The sequence below is a fragment of the Macrotis lagotis genome, chromosome 1 (genome assembly GCF_037893015.1).
Source record: "Macrotis lagotis isolate mMagLag1 chromosome 1, bilby.v1.9.chrom.fasta, whole genome shotgun sequence".
NCBI lineage: Eukaryota > Metazoa > Chordata > Mammalia > Peramelemorphia > Peramelidae > Macrotis > Macrotis lagotis.
The window spans coordinates 565,700,455-565,726,052 of record NC_133658.1 but is presented as its reverse complement, the minus strand read 5'-3'; the positions used below and the strand labels follow the sequence as shown (position 1 = coordinate 565,726,052).

Sequence of the window (25,598 nt, the reverse complement as noted above, 5' to 3'; positions counted from 1 at the left end):
TGATTCTGTTTCCCATAGCTCTGAATTTCAAAATCCTGTGATCTTTGGGGGCTTCACTTTGCAAAGCCTCTTTATTGGCATTCTCACTTTCTGGCTTCTCATCTTTCTCCCTCCAAAAACGCTTCTGCAAGATGCATCTTCCCCACCAATCATGCTGCTTCTGAGATCGTGTATCCAGTCTCTATGGTAACTGGGACACATGCCACACAAAACTAAGATTACTGGAGCAACCAACATAGTGGGAGAATCGACACATGTACTTTTCTGTCACTGCAGGAGTTCTCCATTGAAACAGGGATCAAACACTAGTCTTTCAAGATCCTGAGAAAGTAAGGTAGCAGCAGGGAATTCCAAGAAAACTAGGATATATGGTAATCCTCTCCAGGGAAGGCTGTTGATTTGTGGTTAGGTTTTTTTTTCCTTTGTTGCTGACTTTAATATGAAGCAACTAGAACAGTGTCCATGACCCTGACTAGAGAGAACTAGAGACGGTGATTGTTAGTGGAGAAAAGAATCTCCCTCCACATGTTCCAAAATATTCACAGCAGCTCTTTTTGTAGTGGCAAAGAATTGGAAATTGAGGGGATACCTATCAATTGGGGAATGGCTAAATAAATTATGGTACATGAATACTATGAAATACTATTGTTCTATAAGAAACCATAAAAGGTCAGGCTCTAGAGAAACATGGAATGAGTGACAGGATCTGATGCTAAGCGAAGGAAGCAGAACCAAAAGAACAATGTACACATCAACAACAACATTGTGAGATGAATAACCTTGATGGAAGCAGCTCTACTCAGCAGGTCAGAGAGCTAGGATACCATATTAGACCAGCTATGGACAATGTGATCCCCATTCAAAGGTAGAAAAACAAAACAAAAAAAAAAAACAAAAACAAAAACCCAACTCTTCAGAATCTGATGAGCACTTTATAAAAATTATCTCTTATGTATCTCTTTCCCTTAATCCCAATTCCTCATATGGAAAATGATTAATCTGTAAACATGTTTATCAAAAATATGTATATACAATGCTAACCAGACTGTAGCTGAGAGGAGGGGGTGGGACAGGAAGGTGGAAGTACCTCAAAAATGTACATGTGTAAGAAAGAGAGGAAGGAAGGAAGGAAGGAAGAAAGGAAGGGAGGGAGGGAGGGAGGGAGGGAAGGAAGAAAAGAACTCCCTTGTTCAATTTACGCATTCTCAAAATAAGTTTTTATTTATTTATTTAATGGCAAAGGCCTAATATCTTTTGATGTGTGCTATACCAAAAATCACTTAGCCAGAAATAATTTTTTGTGGAGTTATAAGGACAGAACTTCACAGACTGTTTCCAGTACAAAGTAGTTTGGCTCAGTCTAAGCAGGACATTGGGAACTGATCAGTATCCTCAAGAAAGACCTAGAATTGGGACAGGCAGGCCACACCAGCCCTGCAGAAGGCCTGGAATCCAGTCAGATATTCTGTTCTTTTTCTGCAAGGTCTGACTCTCCAACCAAGTTATGACCACCAAAGAGATGAGAGGTAATGAGAGTCTGAAATAGTTGTAGTTTAGGTGACAAAAGAGGATTGTGAGGAAGACTGATTCATTCTAGCCAAATTAAACTCCTGGTTTATTCCATATAACATAAAAGAAAAAGTATGAAGCCAACTGAGGTCCAAAAAAAGAAAAGAAAAAAAGTTCATATTTGAAGACTTTTTTTTTTCGTTGACGAACCTCAAAAACGGCTTTGATTTAAAAATGAAACTTGGCAAGTGATTAGTTCATATGTTTTAGTTTATAATATGTTTTAATCATTTGGGGTGTTTTCAAAACAAATGGTGAGATTAGGGGTTTTTTCGTCTATTTTTGGCCACTTTCCTCTGGAGAGTCCTTCTCTAGTGTTTAGCTTTGGTGTTCTTAGTATATTCAAAGAATGCTTTTAAGTATTTATTCTCCTCAGGCTGTGTATGTATAGATGAAAAAGCATAAGAGTATAAGGCGGGTTGTTCTTAATAACAGAACAACTCACCCTAACCCTATCTCTTTAATGGAGGTTTGATATTGAAGCCCAGGCAACAATGGTCCTTCCTAAATATTTCAAATTGTGCCAAGACCAGATGATTTCATAATCATGATATATCTCTAATACTGTGTAATACCTGCTTCTGTTCTCTATTCCCTGAATTAAGAGAATTTAAGGGATTGGGGAAGTGAGGCATGGCATGACATCATTTCCTTTTTCTACAAATCATCTTAAAATGCATTTTGTTTTCATTCTGTCCAAAAGGCATGGATTGTTGAGTCCCAACTCTATCACTTAGAGAAGTCATTTAATCTCCTCTCTGAGGCTGTTTTCTCATATGCAAAATGAAAGGATTGGATTCTATTACCCAAAGGGTCTTTCTACCTTGATAATTTTAGGGATGATGGAGCATCATATAGGAAAACTGAAATAAAAAAAAAGGAATAAAGTCATACAACCTTTATCAAACTCCCCTAGAGACACCCAGTTAAAGATGACATGATATATGTCTTATAGAGAGAAAACATTCTAGTTATAGCAAATGACATGAGCAAAAACATGGAGGGGGAAAGCACAAGGGTTATTTGCGAGTCAAAGAATAGTTCAATTTGACTTAGCTATAGAATGCAATGGAAACAAATAATATGGGAGAAGGATGAAAAGGTAAATTGGCACCAGTTTGTGGAGGAGATATATAGATGGCATCTTTTTAAAATGTGGGAAAGGGAGATGTGATATTAAATTCAATCCAAATATCTCAGTTATTTTATAAGAATGTAGGTCCTAACTTCCAAATTCAGATTAAATGGATCTCTGTTCTTGACAGTCAAGCCACATGCTTCTACTTCTGCTCTTTTAACAACTTGTATTTAAATTCTTTTTCAGCTTCCACATCTGTAATGTGGTACTAACACCATCCTTGTTCTTTCTTCACAATCACAATGGTGATTTTTTGAAAAATTACAGGATTTGGAATGCTTCTGGGTCAGAACACAATTTTACAATTTGTAAAATGCTAATTTATTGCAAAACATTATATATTTCTGTAGAAAGTAGAACTTTCCATCCATGGCATTAATGTCTATTTTTGCTTATGTTGAAGACCCAACCCTCATTTTTTTTCTTTCCAGACATCCATAGGAAATGGTGTATTAATTAGAAGTATATTGGGGGGGGGGGGGCGGCTAGGTGGCGTAGTGGATAAAGCACCGGCCTTGGAGTCAGGAGTACCTGGGTTCAAATCCGGTCTCAGACACTTAATAATTACCTAGCTGTGTGGCCTTGGGCAAGCCACTTAACCCCGTTTGCCTTGCAAAAACCTAAAAAGAAGTATATTGGGAACCACTTCTGCTACAGAGTATGGTAGGATATACCACTTACATATATAGAAGAAGGAGAGGAAGAATGGGGAGAGAAACTATGAAGAAAGATGGCCCTATCTACCACTTCTGCATATAGAGCTATTGGACTAGCACACAGTGTTAAATGTGATTCTTTCTCTCCCGTGAGACAAGAAGTTACAGCACAAAAAAATTGAAGAAACAAGCTGTAACATGAAGAGGTAGCAATGGGGTGAGAAGAAAGTGCAAGTCCTAAGTCTAAGCTCTCAGACTATTTTCCAGATGTTAATATGTCCCTAATTATTAGAGTCTCCCATCACTTACATCTCCTGTCCCTTCCAATTTGGTAGGCTTTCTTTTTTCCTCAGCCTTAATGGGGGTCCCAGCATTTTAAAATATACTTCTAGAGAACAGGTTAGAAAAGAGACAATCTGAAAGTCTGGGTTTCATTCCCAGCCTTGCCACTAATTTAAAATTACTATCATTGTCATGTTAAAAATATTTGTAGTGAACTTAAAAAACCTTGGTGAAAGGGTATTATTTGTCCATGAAAGTACACAAAATGGGAGCCTTCTATGGGGCAATGTTTGGTATCTTTGGCTGGTGCAAATTATTTCCTTTTGTATTTGACAAGAAAAACAAAACAGGGCAGCCTAAAGCAATGGGTCAGCCTTGGAGAAAGAAGACTTGGTTACATCTGGGTTCAAGTTCAGCATCAGTCACTTAGTAGATGTGGCACTACAGTTAACAACCTCTTAATAACCTAGACTTTCTCTGGTACTATAAATTAGAGATGTTGCCAAACTGCCTCACCAGAGAAGGTATTGTCACATTGAGACATTGTGATTAAATCACAAGACCATGCTAAGGCAAATTAAAAAATCCTTTCTCTTCTTTATAATTCTCTGCTTATCCTGCTAGATGTGTCACAGTATTGAGGTATAGGAATAATAGACTTTGTCATAAAATTTAGGCTTAAGGCTCATCTCTGCCATTTATCATCTTTGTGACCTTGGAGAAGTAACTATCTCCCCAGGTCTCAATTCCCTTAACTGTTAAATGAGGGGATTAGACTAGACACATTCAAAGGTGCTCCTTCCAATTCTAATATTATATTATTTACATTCTGCAAGTGACCATGAAAAAAATTTGAAATTTTAAATGATCCCCAAAATATTCCTTTTCAATATACTTTTACCCTTCTGTTCTATCTGCTTATCTACCTGGATTCCCCGTGGTCTTTACCTATCTAATCAACTGAACTGACAGATTAATTCACAAGTTGCTAGTGATTTAATGTCCTTCCCCAAAACTTTTCAGAGCATTTGCATTTTTAAGAGGACTGACTGAAGTGCAAAATACTTACCTGAAGGATTGAATCTGTAATAGTAGAATTTCCAACCCTGTAATCCATAGGAAGAAAGAAATTTATGTTTGGGAGAATCTTTTCCTTCCAGAATCATAGATATTCTACTACTTTACCCAATATTCTATGATATGCAGATATATAGATACATTAGATACATATTAGGTGCATATATATACATATATATAATACACACATACAAAATCTACATATGAGAGGATAACAAACAACAAATCATCTGAGTACTCATAGAGAGTCCATGCTCCAATTATTCTTTACATGCTTGAGTAACTCTTTAAGAACTTAATATAGTTTTATGTGGCCCTTTGAATAGCTAAGAAGATGCCTAAGCTTATTAGCTGATTTATTTGTTGATCCTTTATTGCAATAGAAAATATAAATAGATTTAGGGATATGTTTTGATTCTATGCATCATAGATGTCAGTTATATCCCTCCTAACCCTCATACTCCACAGCACATAATACCAATTCTTTGTAAATTCAATTGTATATGTGTTTTCCCTCTGAGCTTAATATAAATATATTTCTAACAAGGCTGAAAATCCACTGTTTCAGGGAGTAACATGACTAGACATAGCATAATTGTTTTTTAATCTCATAAGTCCTACTAGGTCTCATCCACTATAGGATGCTGTTTCTTTTCCATATAGGTCTTGAAGACTATATCAATGTCTCCCATTTGATTTTCTCAATCATGATTCACTCTTCCTTAGAGTAGTACCTTAGTACTCTCTCTTCCTCCTTTTTTCTTTTCTCCTGAGTCTCTTCTTCCTTTGTTTCAATATCTGATTCCATCCCTCTTCTTTTTCTCTTTTCCCCTCTTTCTGTCTTTCCTTTGTCTTCTTTTATCCTACTTCCTTCTAATCTTTTTGAAATGTTTTCTTTTATAGTCCCTTTTTAAATCAATCATTTTTCTGTGCTATATTTTCCTTCATCTTTAAAATCAGTAAAATCAAAACATTGATGATATTTGATAGTATCTAAAGAATGGGTAGGAAATTTCTCTTACTAGATCCACCGACTAGGCTCTCTCTCTTCTCTCTATTCATATACATGTATCATATATTCATATAAACATAAAACAATTTTAGTTGGAGATGGATTTTTAGGTTTTTTCCCCAAGATAAATATAAAATTTTCCATTTAAAAAAATTAAGAACAGGAGCTTAAAACTTCATTCAATAAATACCAGCAATCAGAGATTTTATAAACAGTACATCAGTTCCATATTTTGGCTAGTTGAGAGAAAGTCAGAGCCAGAAGAAAATGAAAGGAATAGCCATTTGTGTAGTGGGAAGATTACTAGATTCAGTATCAGGGAATCTAGATTAGTATACCAATTGTGTTGCTAGCTTCCTGTTTGACCTCTGGATCTTAGTTTTCTCATTTATAAGGTAAGAATGTTGGACTAGAGGGTCTCTGAGGTCCTTCCCATCTTTAAGTGAGAGAGAGAAAAAAAATTTCAACATTTTCTGTCTTCCCTGATTCTTTCCTGCAATTCCTTCTTAAAATCCTGATCCCTATATCTCTACCACCCATTGGCCTAAATTATCCCATCTCAACTTCTCCAAGCTACCCAGCTCCAAAGTCTTTCAGTTCCTTAGGACACATCTCTTTGATCCAATTCATCACCTCAAGGTCTCATGTTCTTATTCACTAGCCCACCCAAATCTCCCATCCAAGTAGACTGTGCCCATTATTTACAGTCTTAGTCTTGAAAGAATAAACAGATTTAGGATGCCTTACATCTGGAAGTTTTAACATATGCATGTAATTGTAATGGTTGGTCTTTACTGTGTGGCCTAGGGGAGGTCTACTGACAGTTAATTTTAGAAAATTTACTGTGTACCAGATGAAATTAAACCAAAGACCAGAGATTCTTCACTCAGAATCTAAGGGCTGTGGCACTGGGAAAGAAACTGACTTCACCAGGAATCCTTCAATTAAAATACAATGAAAATCAATAAGAACTCAAAGCTATAAAAATGAATTTCTAAAGGAAAAGGGTCTGAGCTTTTGAAATTGCTCCAACTGGTTCATTCTACTGTCAGAAGGTTGAACCAGGTGTAGAGAACAAAATGATAAACTATATCTAGCATAATCTTTTGTACTGGGGGGATGCATCAAGACAACTTTCCCATAGAGTTTGATCTATAGTGGTTTAATACTGTGAGAGTCCATCCATCATGCCTTACTTGGTGTGACTTAAGATTCCCTTTCATCAGGGTTTCACAGCTAGGACAAGGAATCCATGCATCAGTGATACAGTATTAAGACAACCAAGGGGTTCTTGTCTTCAAATTGAAATCAAGGGTGGAGGTCTGATATCATTCCAGAGAGAAGGCTATTTAAAGGCATTTTATGATCTGAACACGTGATAAATAAGCAAATGGGGAATTCTAGGACCTCATAATCAGCTGAATTTTTTAATGAAGACAATTTCAGGCAGGAAAGGTAATAAAAAGTCCACCTAGTTCAGGCTGAGAAGGACCAAGTGCTGAATGTTCAGGTAAAGTTTCCAGAAAGTAAGGATGTATGTGTGTTTATAATGACTTAATATTATAATCTAAGTGCATGTGACTATGCTTCAGTACAGAAAGGAGCAGAGAAGGAAGATGAAGAACTAGATGGAGAGGTTAGTATGGGAAGAAAAATCATTCAATCAGTAAGCCTTTGTTGAGAATTCATTATATTCCAGATTTTATGCTACATCCTGGAGATGCAAAAGACAAAAATAACATACACTTTGTTCTCAAGGAGTTTACATTCTCTTAGGGAGGCAACATGTAGACATGTATATATTTAGTATAAATGCAAGGTAATTTGGGGAAGTATGGTACTAATAGTTGGAAGACTTTGTATAGAAGTTATATAAGCTCAGTCTTGAAAGAAGTGAGGGATTCTATGAGATAGAATGAAGTAAGAATGAAGTCAATATGAAGTAAGAAGGAAACACATTCCAAGTCCGGTGACAGCCAGTGTAAAGTCCAGAGATAGAAAATGAAGCATCATGTGAAGAACAAAAAGAGAGTAAATTTGACTGGACTACAGAGTTTGGGAAAGAGAATATTTATAATGGGATTATAAGGTAGTTGGGACCAACTTGTGAATGACTTTAAAATTCAAACAAAAAGTTTCTATTTGATCCTGAAACCATGGGCAACCTCTGGAATTTAGTTGAGTAGGGAAAATGACATAACAAATTTGTGATTAAGGAAAATCACTTTGGAATTTTTGTTGAGAATACATTGGAGACAGACTCAAGTTGGAAAGACCAATTAGAAAGCCATTTTAATCATTTTAAGTGAGAAGTAATAAGGGTCTGAATAAGTAGTGGCTATGTGAATGGGAAGAAGGGACCAGATGTGATCACTATTGCAGATTTAGAAGTGATTTGATTTAGTAGCTGATCATATATCTGTGATAAGGCAAAAAAAAAGAATTAAGGAAAAATCCCAAGTTGAAAACTCCTATAGCTAGAAGAAGCGTAAAATTAGTTTGGAAGAGAACTGAGAGAAAAAGGTAATGCATTCCATTTTTGACATGTTGACTTTGAGATGCCTACAAGACTTATATTTCAAAATGTTTAGTATGTAGTTGGGAGATGCAAGACTCAAACTCCAAAGAGACTAGGGCTTATTATTATAAATAAATTAGATAGTCATATCCATAGAAATAATCTTTAAATTCAGAGTAACAAAGTGTAGAGACAGAAGAGAAAAGGGTTCCAAGGGCAGTCCTAGGGAGCATTCACAATTAGAAAACTGAGAAAAGGTAGATGCGAGGAGAACCAGATAAGAAGAATGTCATGAAAGCCCAGGGAAGAGAGAATATACAAGAGGAGAATTTAGCTAGCAGTATTTCAAAGAGGTCAAAGTGGATAAAGATGGGGGGGGGATTGAATTTGGCAATTAAGAAATCATTGCTAAATGGAGGAAACAGTTTTTTTTTGAGTGATGACATTGGAATCCAGTGAGAAGGGACTGAGAAAAGAGGAAGTAGTAGAGAAAGGAATTTTGAAAGAATTCAACAAGGAAAGGCGATATAAGATGCTAGCTTGAGGGGTTGGTAAGGACTAGTGAAGGGTTGTTGAGATTTTTTTGTATTTGGTTGGTTGGGTTTTGAGAATGGAAAAAAACTTGAGCATATTTATAAACAAAAGAGAAGGAACCAATAGATTATTAAAAATCTAAGAGAAAGGGGAATGATTGTGGGGGATATAAAGACTTAAAGGGATGGTGTTTAGGGCACATGCTGACCTCAGCAAGATATAGAGCTTACTCATTGAAAGCTGGAATAAAGGAGAAATGGAAAATGATATTAAGTGGTTTAGTTTGTGATGAAAAAAATAAGGAGAAGATATAGCTCACGTAGAATATCCTCTTTTCTCAGTGGAGAAAGGTGAGATCTTCAGTAGAGTTGTGCCCAAGGAAGTTCCCCACATATCTTATCTCCCATTTCTGTCCTTTCAACCTTCTTCAGAACTACAGTTGATGTCACTATCTTCCTCTTTCCCTGCTACCATGTTTTTCAATAATTCAATTAGATTCAGTTCAATAAGCCAATTAGATTCACTTGCAATGTGTAAGGTTAGGTACGGTACGGGAAAAATAAAATCAAGAACTCCTACCTTTAAGAAGCTTATATTCCATGGGAGAAAAACTATATATGTGGACAAGTAAATATATAGCTATATACAAAGTAATTTTGAGACATAAAGATCACTAGAAAAGAAATGACTAACAAATAGATAAATCAAGAATGACTTTCTGCAGGAGATCGTACCTTGCTAGACTGTGCCTTATAAGAAGGTGTACTGTAGGGAAGATCCTAAAGATTCATTAAGCAATAAAAATAAAACCAGCAACTATCTTGTTTTATTCTGCTAGTATAAAAATATTAACCAAGACAAGCAAATTTTGAATTCATTAAATTTCTCTTTCACTGTTTAGAAAAGATAAAAAACTGGTTTTTTTTAAAAAGGGATTGATTGGTGTCATGAACGTATTTTTTTACTTCTGTTTATGGAAGATAATAAGAGTATTAACATGGAGGTGGAATAGGTGTTTATAATTCCATCATCACTGTTTATATAAGATGTTAAAAAAAGTTTAAGAAGGAAAAAATTGGGAGAGAACATTTCATGCTATTTACATGCATTAAATTCTTCCATTTCTTTTTGTGAAGCGTATTTTGTGAAGCAAGTTGAGTAGTCAAATCTCTTTGTTCATTACCATAAGCTAAAGTAGGCAAGTTTAACTTAGTATTTTGGTGGATTTGTGATTCAATTAATATGGATACTCCTTGAACTAATGCAAATCGCGACTTCTTCACACTTTAGTAGAAGAGGGCTCTAAGTTGTTAGGGCCAAAAAATTTCCTAATTCAGTGGTCAGTCTTGGTAAGAAGCACTTCCAAGCTATTTAAAGCCTTTCCAGATTGGGAAGATGAGTCAGAGTTTGCATTCTACTGGCATCATGTTCAAGAACCCAAAATTATCTCATTGCCCTGATATAGAAACAAAGTAGAATTTTGGTTAAGTGTTTGATTTTTTTTAAAATATTGAAATATCAGGGGGCGGCTAGGTGGCGCTGTGGATAGAGCACAGACCTTGGAGTCAGGAGTACCTGGGTTCAAATCCGACCTCAAACACTTAATAATTACCTAGCCGTGTGGCCTTGGGCAAACCACTTAACCCCATTGCCTTGAAAAAAATAAAAAAAAAATTGAAATACCAAATAGGGACCACTTAAAAGATACAAAGGTGAACTATACTGAGTCCAATAAGTCCTTTCCTAAAAGAGGACAGCTCACTTCTGTTATTTTAATTAGATACAGAACCCAGGTGATGACAAATCCATGGTGTAAAATTTTTAAGATGTACTTCAAAACATCTGGAATTTCTTTCCAAGGCAATACAGTACAAGTGCTGTCCAAGGAAAAGACCATCTTCTATCATCCATAGAAGATCCTAGATATGCTTCACAGGAGCTGTCTCATACATAATACAGTCTAAAAACTGAATCTCAGTTCAGATCATTTATCACTTCCATACCTGGAAATTTCAGAAAATAGGAAGATTAAAACCTAGAGATGACCTTAGAAATCATCTATTCTAATACCTCCATTTTACCAAATAGTAAGGGAGCTGGAATTCAAACACAAGATTCAGTGCTCTTTTCAGAAGGTACCCATGAATGAAAAGATTCAAGAACAAATATGAAGAACAGATTCACCTATAAATCCAGGCAGAGTTTGGTAGATGAATGAATGAAGTGAATGAAAAAGCATTTAAAGGTTTTCCATGCACCTTGAACAAAACTAAGTACTTCAGGAGCCAAGATGATGGAATAAGCAGTAAATCACAGTAACACTCCCAAATTTACATCCAAACAAGTACAAAATGATGCCCCCAAACAACTCCTTGGACAGCAGCACTAGCAAAAAGGGAGGGGGGGAAGAACCTGGGGGGGGGGGAAGAAACGGTCTTTTAACCCAAGAAACTTGGAAGATTCACAAGAAAGATTACCTGTCTCACTCAGGTAATAGGGGACATTGATCCTGAACAAGAAGTATCCCAGCAAGCCAGTAGCAGGCCCCCACCTCAGCAAACCAGAGGGAAATCCTGAATTCTAGTGTGGGGGAGCAGGCTAATGCAGCATTAGGTCTCCCATGTGCCTCAGCACAGCCAGGGAAACAGTCAGACTCTAGATTCAAGTACTCCCAGGTGCTTCAGCATAGCTTTAGGCAAACAACCTCCAGTGACCAGACCTCAACATGCTTTGGTGGAACTCCCCCCTACCCTGAGAATGCACCCCACCAGGCTCGGGACAAGCCAGACACCAGCACTAGGACCCTGACAGTACATAAGCTGCCAGACCCCTCCATCTGGTCAGCGGCACTAACCATCTCACCATCCCACTCCCTCAGTCCCCCAACCAACACAAGGGTCCCCCATGGGCCTCAGAGCAACATTAGTGCAATAACAGATAGATCCCTGGCACAATGAGCCTGAGGCTCTGTTGTGCAATAAGAAATGATGAACAGATTTCAGAAAACATGAAGACTTGTACACACTGATGCAAAATGAAATGAGCCAGAAGCAGGAAAAAATTATTCACATTATACATGTTATCAGCAACCCTGCAGTGATCATCTATGAATGACTCCACTCTCCTGAGCAGCACAATGACTTAAACAAGTGGAAAGGAAAATGCAGTCCATATCCAGATAAAGAACTGATGGATTCTGAAAACAGATCAAAGTATACCTTTTTTTTTACTTTATTCTTTTTTTGTATTTTTTCTTTAGATCTGTTTCTTCTTTCAGAACTCTAAGTAATATGGAAATATGTTTTACATAATAGCACATATATAACCTATATCAAATTGCCTACCATTTTTTGAAAAGGGAGGGGAGGGAGGGAGAAAATTTTGCTGCTCATGTTAAAATTAATCCTAAAAATTATCTTCACATGCAATTGGGAAAAACCAAATTCTGTTAAGAATAAAATAAAATACCCCCCCAAAGAAAACATACTAAGAATTTTAAGACTTAAGAGGGATGAGAAAAGTGTGAATGAATTCTAAATATGAGTTTGCCTATGCAAACTCAGAAGAGGTGGGTATGATAGGGTGATTTCCGGAAACAAGGAGAAAAGCAATCATTTATTAAGCAAACAACAGGCCCTATGAAACACTTTACAGTTATTATCTCATTTGATCCTACTGACATGTGAGGTCTAAAGCATACAATCAAGTCAGCTGCCTGGTGTAGTGGATTAAGTGCCAGGGCTGGAGTCAGGAAGACCTGGGTTCAAGTCTGCCCTCAGACACTTATCTACCTGAACTTGAGCCTGTCATTTAACCTTATTTATCTCACTTTCCTTATCTAGAAAATGAGCTCCAGAAGGAATTAGCAAACCACTCCAAAATCTTTGCCAAGAAAACCCCAAATGGAGTCACGGAGAGTGAGACACAACTGAAAACAACTAAATAACACAATGGTGAAAGTCAAATTAATAAGTACTGCCAATGTGCCAAGCCCTAGTCCAAGAGTGTGTAAAGGGGGTGATATGAAAGTCCTAAAATGTAGGCAGGAGACTAATGTGAAGGTCATTAAAAATAAGAATTGGTTTGTTTGTTTTTTATCCTGAAGGCATTAAGGAGTCAAGGAAGATGATAGTGGTCAGACTTATATCTTTCAGTCTGTTAATTTGGCAGGTATGTCAGGAACAGCTCAGAGAAAGGAAGCAGGGAGACCAATTAGGAGACTATTACAGGGGTCCAAAGAGACAAGATGAAGCCCCAAAATACCATGACTGTGTGTGTGGTGGTTGGCAGGTTGTGTCCTTGAGAAGTTTGGCTGGTGTTTCTGCTCCCATGGGGTTTGGGAAGAGCTGTCTTAGGCACAATTTCATGTGCTTTATCCAAGACAATTTAGATTACAGATGAATTCTATGGAAGGCTGAATTTTCCTTCTTACTCTTGCCTGCTCTATATGTTATAGGATTCCTGGTCATTTAAAGAATTTTTTTTTAATTTTCTAACAATCACTCCATAGAGATGAGAGCCAGGGGTGGCTAGGTGGTGCAGTGGATAGAGCACCGGCCCTGGAGTCAGGAGTACCTGAGTTCAAATCCAACCTCAGACACTTAATAATTCCCTAGCTGTGTGGCCTTGTGCAAGTCACTTAAACCCCATTGCCTTGCAAAACAAAAACAAAACATGCAGATGAGATGAGAGTTTAAAAGTTTTGTGTGTGTGTGTGTGTGTGTGTGTGTATGTGTGTGTGTGTCTGTGTGTGTATGTGTATGCTCTGCCTGTTTACTACTAAAGTGAATCCACAAGCATTTTGAGGAAAGCAAGGAATGTCATAGTTTGTCTTTAAGATCTGTCATATAGAATGGGTTATTTTCTTATCCAATCTTGTACAAATCTTTAAAAATTTGAAGTCTTCTCCTAATGGTCCTTAGGGAAACTTCCTTGAATTTTTTTTAATATTTACCAGAGATGACAAACTATTAGGACCTTCTGGTGCTTTTGCTGGGTCCTAACAAGACCTGAGAGTTGCCTATCTCCATTTGTATGGCCAGGGGATATTTCTGTGATTTATCTCACAAAGACTTTCAACAGAACCTTACTCTTACTGTCTACATTAATGATATTCCTTCCTTTTGCCTTGACAAAAACCACTCTACACTGTATACATTATGTTAAAGCGGATTTTTTTTGTTTTTTTCTAGTGTGTGGACATATTCTATAAAAAGGTTTTTCAGTTCCATCATTTTGACAAGCTGATTCCATTAAATCACCCACCATCATCATGTTCCTTTTTTTTAAAGTTAGAAAACAGTGATCATCTCAGAATTTACAAAGCATTTGCTTTAAAAAAAAAAAGATATAGAAAAAACTATCCTATCCTTTGGAATGGTAGAAAGATCAATTGCATCACCCTTCTCTTCAGCCTTTTCTGAAAGATGATCAAAATAGAGAAAGGAGACTGCTGAGTTTTCAAATTAATGGTGTGAATGTTTTGTCTTTGTGTGTGTGTTTGTGTGTGTGTGTGTGTGTGTGCGTGCGCACGCACGTGAGTTCTTTTGAGTACCACTGAATACACCACCCTCCCACCATAAAAATAAAAAAAGACTATTTAGTACATTTTGTGGCATTATTTCTTTTTCTAATTCCAAGACAACCATGCCCTTCTTCACTTCAAGCAATAATTATGTTCAGATATTTGTTTTCAAGATTGAGAGGAAAGCATTACTGTGTCCTTTAAAGGAGACGTAGTAAATGAGCAAAATACTCACTAATTGATATTAGTATTATTAGAAGATAGGTCACTTCCTCTGAATATACACATACAGGACAAGTTATCTCTATACAATATTATAAAATAAGAGGAAAGATATTATACCTTAAGTTCTAGGGACTAAATTTTCAGAAATGAGAAAGGAACTCTCTTACATTATCAGTGCTTCAAACCTCAAGTACTTTGGGCAAAGACAAATGGACTTCCCCAAAGTACCAGTTATTGGGAATTTTGATTTACTAGAAATGAAATGAGCCAATGGTCTGAAAACAGTCTGGAAAATATTGTGTCCGTTGTCCTCCACCCATCCTTACCTTTTGACCTCAAATTATTTCAACCTTTTGTGTCTTATTTTTAAAATTCTCTTCTTTATGCTTTGATAGAGTTTCTTTCTTAATTTTGAGTGAATCCATTTAAGTTCCTCATCTTGTTTCAGGTACCTTCTTCTTATCTTTTGCTCAATCATTGATTTTGCTGCCCTTTGAAATCAGCTCTTCCATAGTATAAACTGAAGGATTCCTACTAGGTAGTTGAATAGCTTAATCTATTCCTTTAACAGGAGGTGAAGAAGTAAGCAGGAGGCAATATTATAGCCTAGTTAATTAATTGATGAATACAATAATATGAGTATTTATAGGATAACCTCACTGGTATGTGGTTTGTAGAATAGAAAAAATATATATTTACAAAGAAAAGAATATTTTAAAACTTTTGATAATAAAGAGCCTGGGACCCAAAGAGGATAATGGTAAAAGAAAGGGGGAAAACATTTTAATGAAGAATATGCTAATCAAGTTTCACTGTAAACTAAATGTGTTCTAGATGTTTTGACAAAGCTTATAATTCTTATTTGGATAAATCACATGTACATAGGAAGGATGACAATAATAGAGACAAAACTGTCCATGATTTTTGAGAGAGAAAACTTCAGTTTTAGTATTATGCAACAAACACATTTGATCATCTGAGTCATGACAGCTAGCAGATGCCTATCTAGTACAATCTTAAGGGCATTTGTCCAGTCCCCCTTGCCCCAAATTGTTTATCACTGCCTATCATAGTACCTGATTCTCCACCTTTAGAAGTGCTTTCCTTTGGACAGAGCCATAACTACCTGGGCTATTTCCACAGAAGGAAGAAGAAACACCATCTTGTGGCTTCCTATTTGAATATATTCTTCTTTCCAAGTAGATGCTAAACTCAGACTTTTCTATACTTTAGAAGCTGTACAAGTGCTATCAGTGCCCATTAAATTTGTCATCTAAGAACAAAGTCTTGGTCACCTGACTTAAGGTAAGACCCAAAACTCCATTTTTAAATGTTTGCTAGGACATCTTTATTTTTAAAAAGAATGCAAATCCCACTACAAAGGATAACACAATCCCTTTGTGAAACATAAGTGAACTGAAATCTCCTATTCTCTTACCATTCTGTAGAAAATTCATTAGCAGTTAACTGATCACAAGTTGAGAAAGGAAAGAAATAAAATTAAGCATAAAAGAAAAGATGGGAGGAAACCTAATTCATAGATTTGTCAAGGACTAGGTCTAGTTAAAGTTACATTATTTCCTTTTTCTTGAGCCCAATAATGGATGCATGGAAAAAAAGAATGAAGATGGGAGGGTAGAGAGAGCAGATGAACTTTACTAACACTAACAACACATGCTATCAGTTTCCTATGCCACAATTCCTCAAACTTCATATTATTGGCCAGCCTACCATCTTTATTGTTCAGTTCTTTCTTGTCATTTAAAACAGCAAAAGCAATGACTACATATTCAGACCATTATCCTAGTTGGGTTGTTAAAGTTAGCTTAATGCTGACTTTATTTTCTGTAGTGATACTGAACAAAATGTTTCTTTTTCAAAAGGTCTCAGACCTCTATCCTCCCAACTCCTAATCACAGTAATAACCAACCTCAAGGAGTCATTAGTGAAGACTTGAACAATATCCTATAACAAGTCAGCTATGAAGAAAATGGCATAGTTTATCTCTTTGATTCATGTTCTTATAAAAATAATGGGTTACAAAAGAAAGCCTATGTTTCTTTTTCTGTACAAAATCTTTATGAGGGACATTGGGACTGATTCTATCTAATGAAGACTGAATAATACCGCAAGAGTCTTTAATAGCCAAAGACCAGTTTTAGAAATAACTTTCTTTTGTAATCTAGTGCCATTTTTGCATGTATATCTGTGTGAGTTTGTGTGTGTATGTGTGAGAAGTCTCCTCATGTTGACTCTTCCATGAGTTTTCTGTTGATAGGTGCATCTAAATGATTTATAAGAGTTAGCCACATGGTATACTTGGTAAATTGTTAGATTTGGAGTCAGTAAAAGCTACATGCAGTTTTTACTTCTAATCCTTGCCATCTGTCTAACCATAGACAAGCCATTTATTCTCTCTGAGGTCAGTCTCTTCATCTGGAAAATGGGGATGACACCTGTAATACCACAGAATTACAGTAAAACTCAAATGAAATATCATATGTAAATTACTATATAAATGCCACCTATTTTATGATAAAATTCTGAGCCATAGAATGGACTCAGTTGCTATTTAGATAACATAATATGCTTTTTAAAAACTGAATCCGCTTTAGATTGATCATTGCCAAGGAACTAGCAGCTGGATTCCCTCCTTTCTACAAAGATAGACCTGGGAAAATTTTTAGGAACGTGTTGTGTACATTTCTATGCATGAATCTAAAGGAAACAGTAGGTATACTGTTTTTGGGGTTCCAACAAATTAATCTGTATTTATGCCAGTTTTATAGTATAATAAATCAACATATATATAATATATGTTATATAGATATACACATTATATATATATATATATATATATATATATATTCCTTTAAAGTTTTTAAAACACATTAGATGCATTACTATTTTTCTTCCTCAATACTAACCCCTTGAAGTGGTCTTGTAAGTATGCTTATTGTGGTTTTACAGATGAGGAAACGATATCTTATGCAGTCACAAATATAGAAAGTATCAGAGGCAGATTGGAACCCAGATCATCCTTATTTCAGGTCTTAAACTCCATGCTTATGGTTGCCTCTTGTAATATTTATGAAATATGAAGTCAGATTTATTAGACATGAAGGAATTAACTTTTATGATATTATGTTCTGAGTAATCATATTAAAATTGCACTTAATTTACTCTAGAGGATATCCTGATCGATTATTTCTGTGTGGCATGTGTCTCAACAAATTGAATACGTAGGTAAGCTCAGTATACATTTTAAATTTAATAGCAGCTTCTTTTGGCCAGCTTCTTTTTTTCCTGGTGGTCTGACCTTCTCAATTCCCAAGGTTTCAATCATCATCTCTCTGCTGATGGTTCTCCAAACTTCTTATCTATCCCTAACTTCTCTACTTACCTCCAGTCATTGTACATCTCAAATTGCATGTTCTGTAGACATCTTAAAAACTCAGCATATCCAGAATGGAACTCATCATCTTTCTCCATATACTCTACCCTTTTCCCAACTTCCCACTATTCTGCCAGTCATTTAGACTTACTGAGTATTATCCTCAATTCCTTACTCTTTCACTCTCCTTATCCAAAATGTTGCCAAGCCCTGTCCATAACTTCTCTCACATGTGTCCTGCTCACTCCTCTGATACTTCCACCACCCTGATGCAGGTTCTTATCACCTCAGGTCTGGTCCTGGGCAAGATCCTACTGGTTGGTCTTCTTGCTACAAGTCTTTCCCCACTCCAGTCCATCCTGCAACTAGCCATTACAATGATCTTCCTAAACCATTTTAGTCTAACCATGTCATACCCCTATTCAGTAAACTCTTGGTCCTCCCTATCACCTCTAAGATCAAATAGAAAATTTATTGTTAGGTGTTGAAAACCCTACCTCCCCAACCTTCTCAGCCTTCTTGTACCATACCTTTTACCACACCTCTGCTCCACCAGGTAGTCTTTGATTCAGTGACACTTACTGTCCTAGATGTTAGTTGTTGCATATACTCCATTGCTTGACTCCAGGATTTTCTCTGACTTCCCCCCAGGCCTAGAATGCTCTCCCTGCTCATCTCTACCTCCTGGATTCTCTGGCTTCCTTCCAGACCCATCTAAACCCCACCTTCTAGAGGAAATCTTTCCTGATCCCTTGTAATTCTGAGGTCTTCCTTCTGTTCATTAGTGACAACTTAACCTTCAGTTAACGTATTTGTATGTAGTTGTTTTCATGTTGTCTCCCCCATTGGACTGAGAGTGCCTTGGAAGTGGAGACTTTTTCTTTTTTTGCTTGTATTTGTATCCCCAGAACTTATCATAGTGCCTGGCACGTATTAAGCACTGAGAAAATGCTTGTTGATTTGATTTAATATTTTTATTCTACTGCCTGCGACTGGTGAATGTGTGTGTTTGTAAGTATTAGATTAGTGTCTGTAGGTCAAGGATTATGCCCCGTTATTATCATTAGATAGTACCAAGCAGAGAATCCTATATACCTTAACTGGGCATTATTGATGAAGCTGATAGTGTGTGTGCTATCTTTCCTCCTTGTTGAAATAGTAACGCTTCTACAACTGAAAGGAAGCAACCTGATTCTAACTAGTAGCCTTAAAATGGCATCCATAATTAATTTAAACTGCTAAAGACCACTATCATTTTCACATTTGACTAATTATTCGGTTGAATTTTATGTTGTACTTCTATTCCAAAGAACCATCTGTGGAATATTGCCCTGGAATGGACAAAGCATTGCTTTATTCATTGGCAGTCAATGTGAGCTATGAAGTTCATTTATATATAACACAGTATTTTTATTTATAGTAGATGCCATAGCATCTACAAGAATAATTGATTCATCTCAGATAGAATCCCTGAGTGATGCTATTTTTATACACTATATCTAAAAAAAGTCAGAGTTCCTAGTTTATCATACCTCATGTCACAGATTCATAGAATAACTCTAGGAATATTCTCAGAATTAGACCTAATCACCTTCCCCAGAAGTCTATGGCCTTTTTTAGTACCTCTTACTACTGATTCACACTTGCCCAACACCACAAGTGAGGACCAGGCTTAGAGAAACTCCAATTTTGAAAAGAGAGATGGCAAATGGTAAGTGCAGAAGGAGAAGCAGTAGAGCCACATGTATTTTAAAAAATGACTCCTAGTCCTACTCTGTAACTTGGTAATTGAATTCTTATTCTAATTTTAGTTTATTATCACCTTTTTCCTTTATTCTTATTTTCAGGTTATAGTAGTCCTTAGGGATTCTTTAAACTGCATCTTAAGGAAAGATAGGCTATTTTGTGGTTACTTGGTCTTTCTTCTCATGGGAAGAAATATATTGCCATATTGCTGTTGAGAAAAATCGGCTACAAAGGATATAACATTCATACCACTCTCCACCTTATAAATGATGAAGAAATAAATTGAAATGTAAAAAAGGGGTTAGGAAGAGTCAGTAAAATGGAAATCAGAGAACTGGTGTGCATGTTCTCTATCTGTATAGCTCCATTACCTCTCACTCTAATTTAAATCACTAAACTTGATGCCAAATTAAAAAAAAATGAGGAATTAAAATGACCAAATTCAGGATACATCAAATGTCATTAAATCTAACAGAAATTTTTTTTACTCTGTCAGATCAAAAAAATCATGTATCCAGGATAGGATTGGAATATCAATTGACAGGAACCAGGAAGCTGGCACTTTTTCTGAGAGACATATGAATCTATAAGTTGAATAATGCTTCATCCTTTGAAAACATGGGAAGCTAGAAAGATATTAGGAAAACCAATGAGATAAAAACCCTCATCCCAATATTTAGAATTATTCCCACATAAAAATTAATGAAGTGCTTTTACCACAGGAAAGAAATATTCAAATATATTAAATTGCTTTTTATATCAAAATTGTTGCTAACTTCTCCCCATTGGAAGCAAAGCTATGACCCTGCCTAATTTAAGAAAAAATAGATTGAAAGAAAATGATTAGTATCATCATTGAGATTTTACAGGGTTTTTAAAAAGGGATTATCCCTTGGTCAGTATCACATTGCCTATTCCCCTCAAAAAAAAAGGTTAAGAAACTTTGGATTAGTGCTTTAGCACTTCTCTTGTGTCATCAACATCAGTCATGATGAATAAATTGTACCATATCTTTTTCCCAAAAAAAGAAAAAATAAATTTAATGGATTTTAATTACTTAATAAATTTACTAACTTGCTACTACTTTTTATAAATGTTATAATATTTATTAGTTCTTAAGATGATAGGACCATAGATTTAGTACTGAAAGGAACCTTAGGAGTCATTTAATCCAACTCTCTCATTTTACAGATGAGTAGACTAAAGCCTTGTTATTCCTCACATAGCTGTAATGATGAAACATAATAATATATGCCATTTTCTAATAAGATCTTGGATTTCAGTATGGTCTAATCTGGTACTTAATGAACTGGGATGAGAATCAAAATATCTGGACTCAATTTTTAATTTACACCCCCCCCCTTTTTTTTTGTATGTACCTCAAGCTTTTCACCACAGACCATAGATAAAATGGTAGTTCTCCCTTGGCTTAAAAACACAAAAATTAAAAGATTAATTTGAATCAGTTTGTCTTCCACCTTCATTAAGCAAATTGACCTGTATAACACAATATAACTCCAGATGAGGTGGAGTAGTTGGTAGAAAAAAGATTTCCATATGCATTCATGATGAACTCAGATGTAGCATATGTTCTCAAAAAACTAAATCCTAATCTATGACCATGGCTATAAGATCAAAAAAAGGCACAGCTAGAGAAGGCATTGTATATATAATAGCATTTTCCTTGTCCTTTCCTCATCTCCTTCCCTTTAGAGCTTACCTTTCTATATATTGAAGATTAACTTTTTAGAATGAGGGCCTTGGAGCTTCATTTGGAATCAACAGCAACCAGCCTTCTCTGGTAGAGAAGCATTAGTTAAGCATTTATCAAGTCCTATCATGAGCAAAATATTACATTAGATGCTGAACATATAGACAAAAAATGAAACAGAACCTTCCCTCAGGGACCTTTGTACTTATGTAAACAAATACAAGACTATTTACTAAGGAAATGTTAAAAGGAAGATTTTCCCTCTCATCTATCCCATGAAATTCCAAATAATTTAAGGGAAGAACTAAATTAAGTTAAAATAGCAACTACAAACGTACTTTTAGTTCCTTGGAATCCATGATCATGTCATCATTTACCTTATGTAATGGAGCTAGAATTAGAATTCACCTTTTCAGTAATCACTCAGTGGTGCTTAATGTGGACCAGAGCACTAGGCCTAGAATCTGAATTCATATCCAATCTCAGACGCTAATTACCTGTGTGATCTTGGGCAAGTCATTTAACCTTTTCCCCTTAATCCACTGGAGTAGGAAAAAGCACTCCAAGGCAAACCAGTCCAGTACCTTTGTCATGAAAACCCCATGAACAGTATTAACATTCTATGGTCAGGAGGAATTAGACATAATGGAATAAGCACATGTGTTTAATGCCTCAAATTATGGCAGTTTTCCAATTCTTTGAGTAATATCAGTGACTTGAGACTTAATATGTTTCATGCAAATATTTTTAGTCTTTTGTGAAACTATCACAGATTCTTCTTAGGATTCTGGATGAAAAAGACTTGAAGATATATAAGGTGAATATCATGTAGGGGGAAGGGGCATATATCAATAAAATAGCAATTTTACCTGTAGAAAAATAAATCTATGTAGATTAATACTTGTTCTTGAAATTGCATACTAGATTGTAATTCAATCAAGGAGTAGGGGTCTTCTGACATTTATGAACATTTATGAATAGTATAAGAACTCTGAGATTAAATTTTAGCCTTACTATTCAATTTGGGATCATGTATTATTGTTATTCATTAATATATAAAGATAACAATTATATCCAGTAAAATCCCCAATTTAATTTGTCTGTAATTTGTCTTAGACAGTGGCATACACATTGTGATCTTTTTCTCCATCTCAGATTCATATCACTCATGGCCTTTGTCATTTTAAGTCCAGAAAGAATAATATTATGCTTTCTAGCCTTCAGATGTGCTGGGTCAACTTAGGTGCCATTTATCCTGTTACAACCTGACAACATTTGAACTTTAACTCTGAATTATTCACTTTTAAAAATGTATATGTTCATTAAAATTTGACCGAAAAATTATTATTATTATTATTATATATTAAGTACCACAAAATACCAGTAGCACTAAATATGAATAATGGTAACTTTAACATATGCTAAAGAGAATTATTTCATTTATGATGGAAGATTTAGTAGACAATTAACTGATCTGATTCTTTCCCTCCCTGCAGGGGAGGAAAGAACAAGCATGTATCAGAGTAGGAAATGACAATTGAGCAAAACCTAAGTCTTTTTTAAGATCATCCTTTTTCTACATCATGAAATACGAAACTTGGAAGGGATCATCAGAATCATGTAATCTAGCTCCTTTTTTTTTAAGGAGGAGATAAGCGGCCCTAAGAGGTAAAATGACTTGTCCAAAATCATAAAGAAAAGAAGGCAAAGATAAAAATAACTGTCCCCAGGGACTCATATATACACTATTTATCTTATTGACAGATCTCATCAAATTCATTTCCGGAAACATTTTGGAAATATTTTCACATTGGCAGATATTTGAATTCAGACTTCACAGTTTTATTATGAATATTCTTTTAAAGGCTTTAGTCTGTAGGAATCAGTCATGTGACATTTATTATAAAGCATATTGCATTTCTCTGGGAAATTCTTATTGCTCTTAATGGAGCTCTCTCTTCCTGCAAGTTTTCTAGAAAGTGCTTTCTCCTGGTTTGCCCATTCCCCTGGTCAAATCTATTCTTCTTTTAAATGAATCTTAAATGAATTCTTCTAAAATAACTTTATGGCAGAGCTTCTGATATAGAAAGCTATCTATTTGTTTTTCGGCACCCTTGATTGGTTTGCTAAAGTGCCTTGAGTTTTCTGCCATCTTAATTATATCCTTTTAAGGAACAGGCTAACAAGAATGACCAAGTCAGCCTTAAGGTTGAGTGATGATATGCTTGAGAGTTACCAAGGGAAAAAACCACCCTCTTTCCCCATAGTTACCTAGATAGTATTTATATCTCTCTTTATACTTTACAAAGTGCTTTACAAATATTATTCACAATAACTCTGGGAGGTAAGTACTATTACTTCTCCCTATTTTTCAGATGAAGAAACAAAGGCAAGGAAAGATTAAGTGACTTGCCTGTGGTCACACAGCTTGTAAGTGTGGGAGGCTAGCTTCCTGATTTTCTTTTAAAAGTATAAATACTCCTATAAAGGGTGACACATTAAGTTTCTGACCTTGATATGTATCACTTATGAGATCATCTATAGGAGAGGATGGAGCCTATCCAGATGAAAAGTTTGATACCCTGAGGGAGAAGAAATAAAGACAGGGAGAAAAAAGATACTGAAGACCATGTGCCTAACTACAACTGTTTTGGGGGCTACTTTCTTCTTCCAGGTTTTCTATATGGTTCACCTTAACCTTAGAAAAGACAAAATTAATCAAGGTTTGATGCTTTCTCTTTCTTTGTCTAGTTAATTAATTATGAATGACATGGTGATGCTTTCTCATATTTTAGCTCATACTTGGAATAGAGATCAGAGTATCGGAATCCACATAGACTCTGTGACAATGAGTGCCCTGTCAGTCACCATAGCAGGAGGCCTGCCCCTTTGGAAACCCCTTCCCTGAAGCAGCTTTCTCTGTTCTCTTTGTATTGCAGGTGACAAACTACATGGGCTCCTACTGCTTGACCAGATTCCCTGCTGAAACCAAGCTTTCTTTTCTCCTTTTTGCCATATCATTTGCTTTATTTTTAATGGTTTAATTTTTCCTTTTGTTTTCTCAGATCAACAGTCAATCCCTCATCTGTCCCTGAAGGGTCTCATCCCCTCCTCTTCTGTAAGTAAATCTGTTTTAATAATTTTTAAGGGAAGAGTCCTGTTTGAAAAATGATCATTCATTTTTCATCATGTTTTTACTTGACTTAACTGTAGGTTCATAACATAATACTAGATGTATTTATCATTTTCTTTACTTTTGTAGATGACACCAATGACCAACATTGTTGTCCATGAGTCTAATTAGAAAGACCCTTTCCATTTTATCTTTCGGGCTGCTAGCAGTGACTGTTTGCAAAACCTGATGCTGTTTAGGAATTTAACTGATATTGCTCAGAAACTTACAAAAGTTTTGAATATCTCCTATTCCAATCATTCAACAAGTATTCACTAGGCCACACTGAAGTACAAAGTATTCTGTCCAGCTTTTTATTAATTTTAACTTTAGATAAAATTTTTAGTTCTTTCCTAGAATTTTAAATACCTATCAGCAATTGGTATAGTAGCTATTAAAAATGTACTTTTATGGCAAAGCTTAAAGTTCTAAAAAACTCCTTGGTCCTGTGTTTCATGTTTGCAGTGTAGACACAGTCTCTCTTCTCTCTTCCATCTCTCTCTCTCTCTCTCTCTCTCTCTCTCTCTCTCTCTCTCTCTCTCTCTCTCTCTTTCCCCTCTTCTCTCTCTATATCTTTCTTCTCAACAAATTGGATTTCAGTTTGAAATTATAAAAAAACATTTTTATGATTTAATCCCTGACCTAGCAGCCCTGAATAGGACTGTGCTTTCACTTTTAGCTGCCTGAACAATTAGAAGGATCTCTCTCTAAGGTCATTGATAGGATCATTGGAAACACAGGAATCCTGCCATTTGACTAGAAACCATAGCACCTCCCACCCCTTAAGAAGTCTTCCTGCTGGGGTAAGCTACAGTAAGCATCTTTCTAACTGTGCATCTCTCTCTCCTGTGGCCACTCTCCATGGTCCACAACAATAAAAAGCTCCATTCCATTCTCAGCCCTGGGGTATTCCTTATGCTGTAGCCATTTGCACTGAAAGAGGGTCCTTCTGGCCCTTTCTGTAAATGTTCCTTGCAGATGCACACAGACAGATCTAGAGAAGTAGAAGTCTTCCAAAGAATAGGCAGTGGGTGAAGCCT

At 35.9% G+C, this 25,598-nt stretch overlaps 1 long non-coding RNA gene across 1 annotated transcript in view; it reads left to right on the top strand.

Annotated features, from left to right (window-relative positions):
- The window catches only part of LOC141507147 (uncharacterized), an 866,305-nt gene that overhangs the window by 708,496 nt on the left and 132,211 nt on the right, over positions 1–25,598 (top strand). The window contains exon 10 of the long non-coding RNA XR_012474087.1: positions 24,452–24,504. This is a non-coding gene — a long non-coding RNA (uncharacterized LOC141507147). The remainder of the gene's footprint in view (positions 1–24,451; positions 24,505–25,598) is intronic.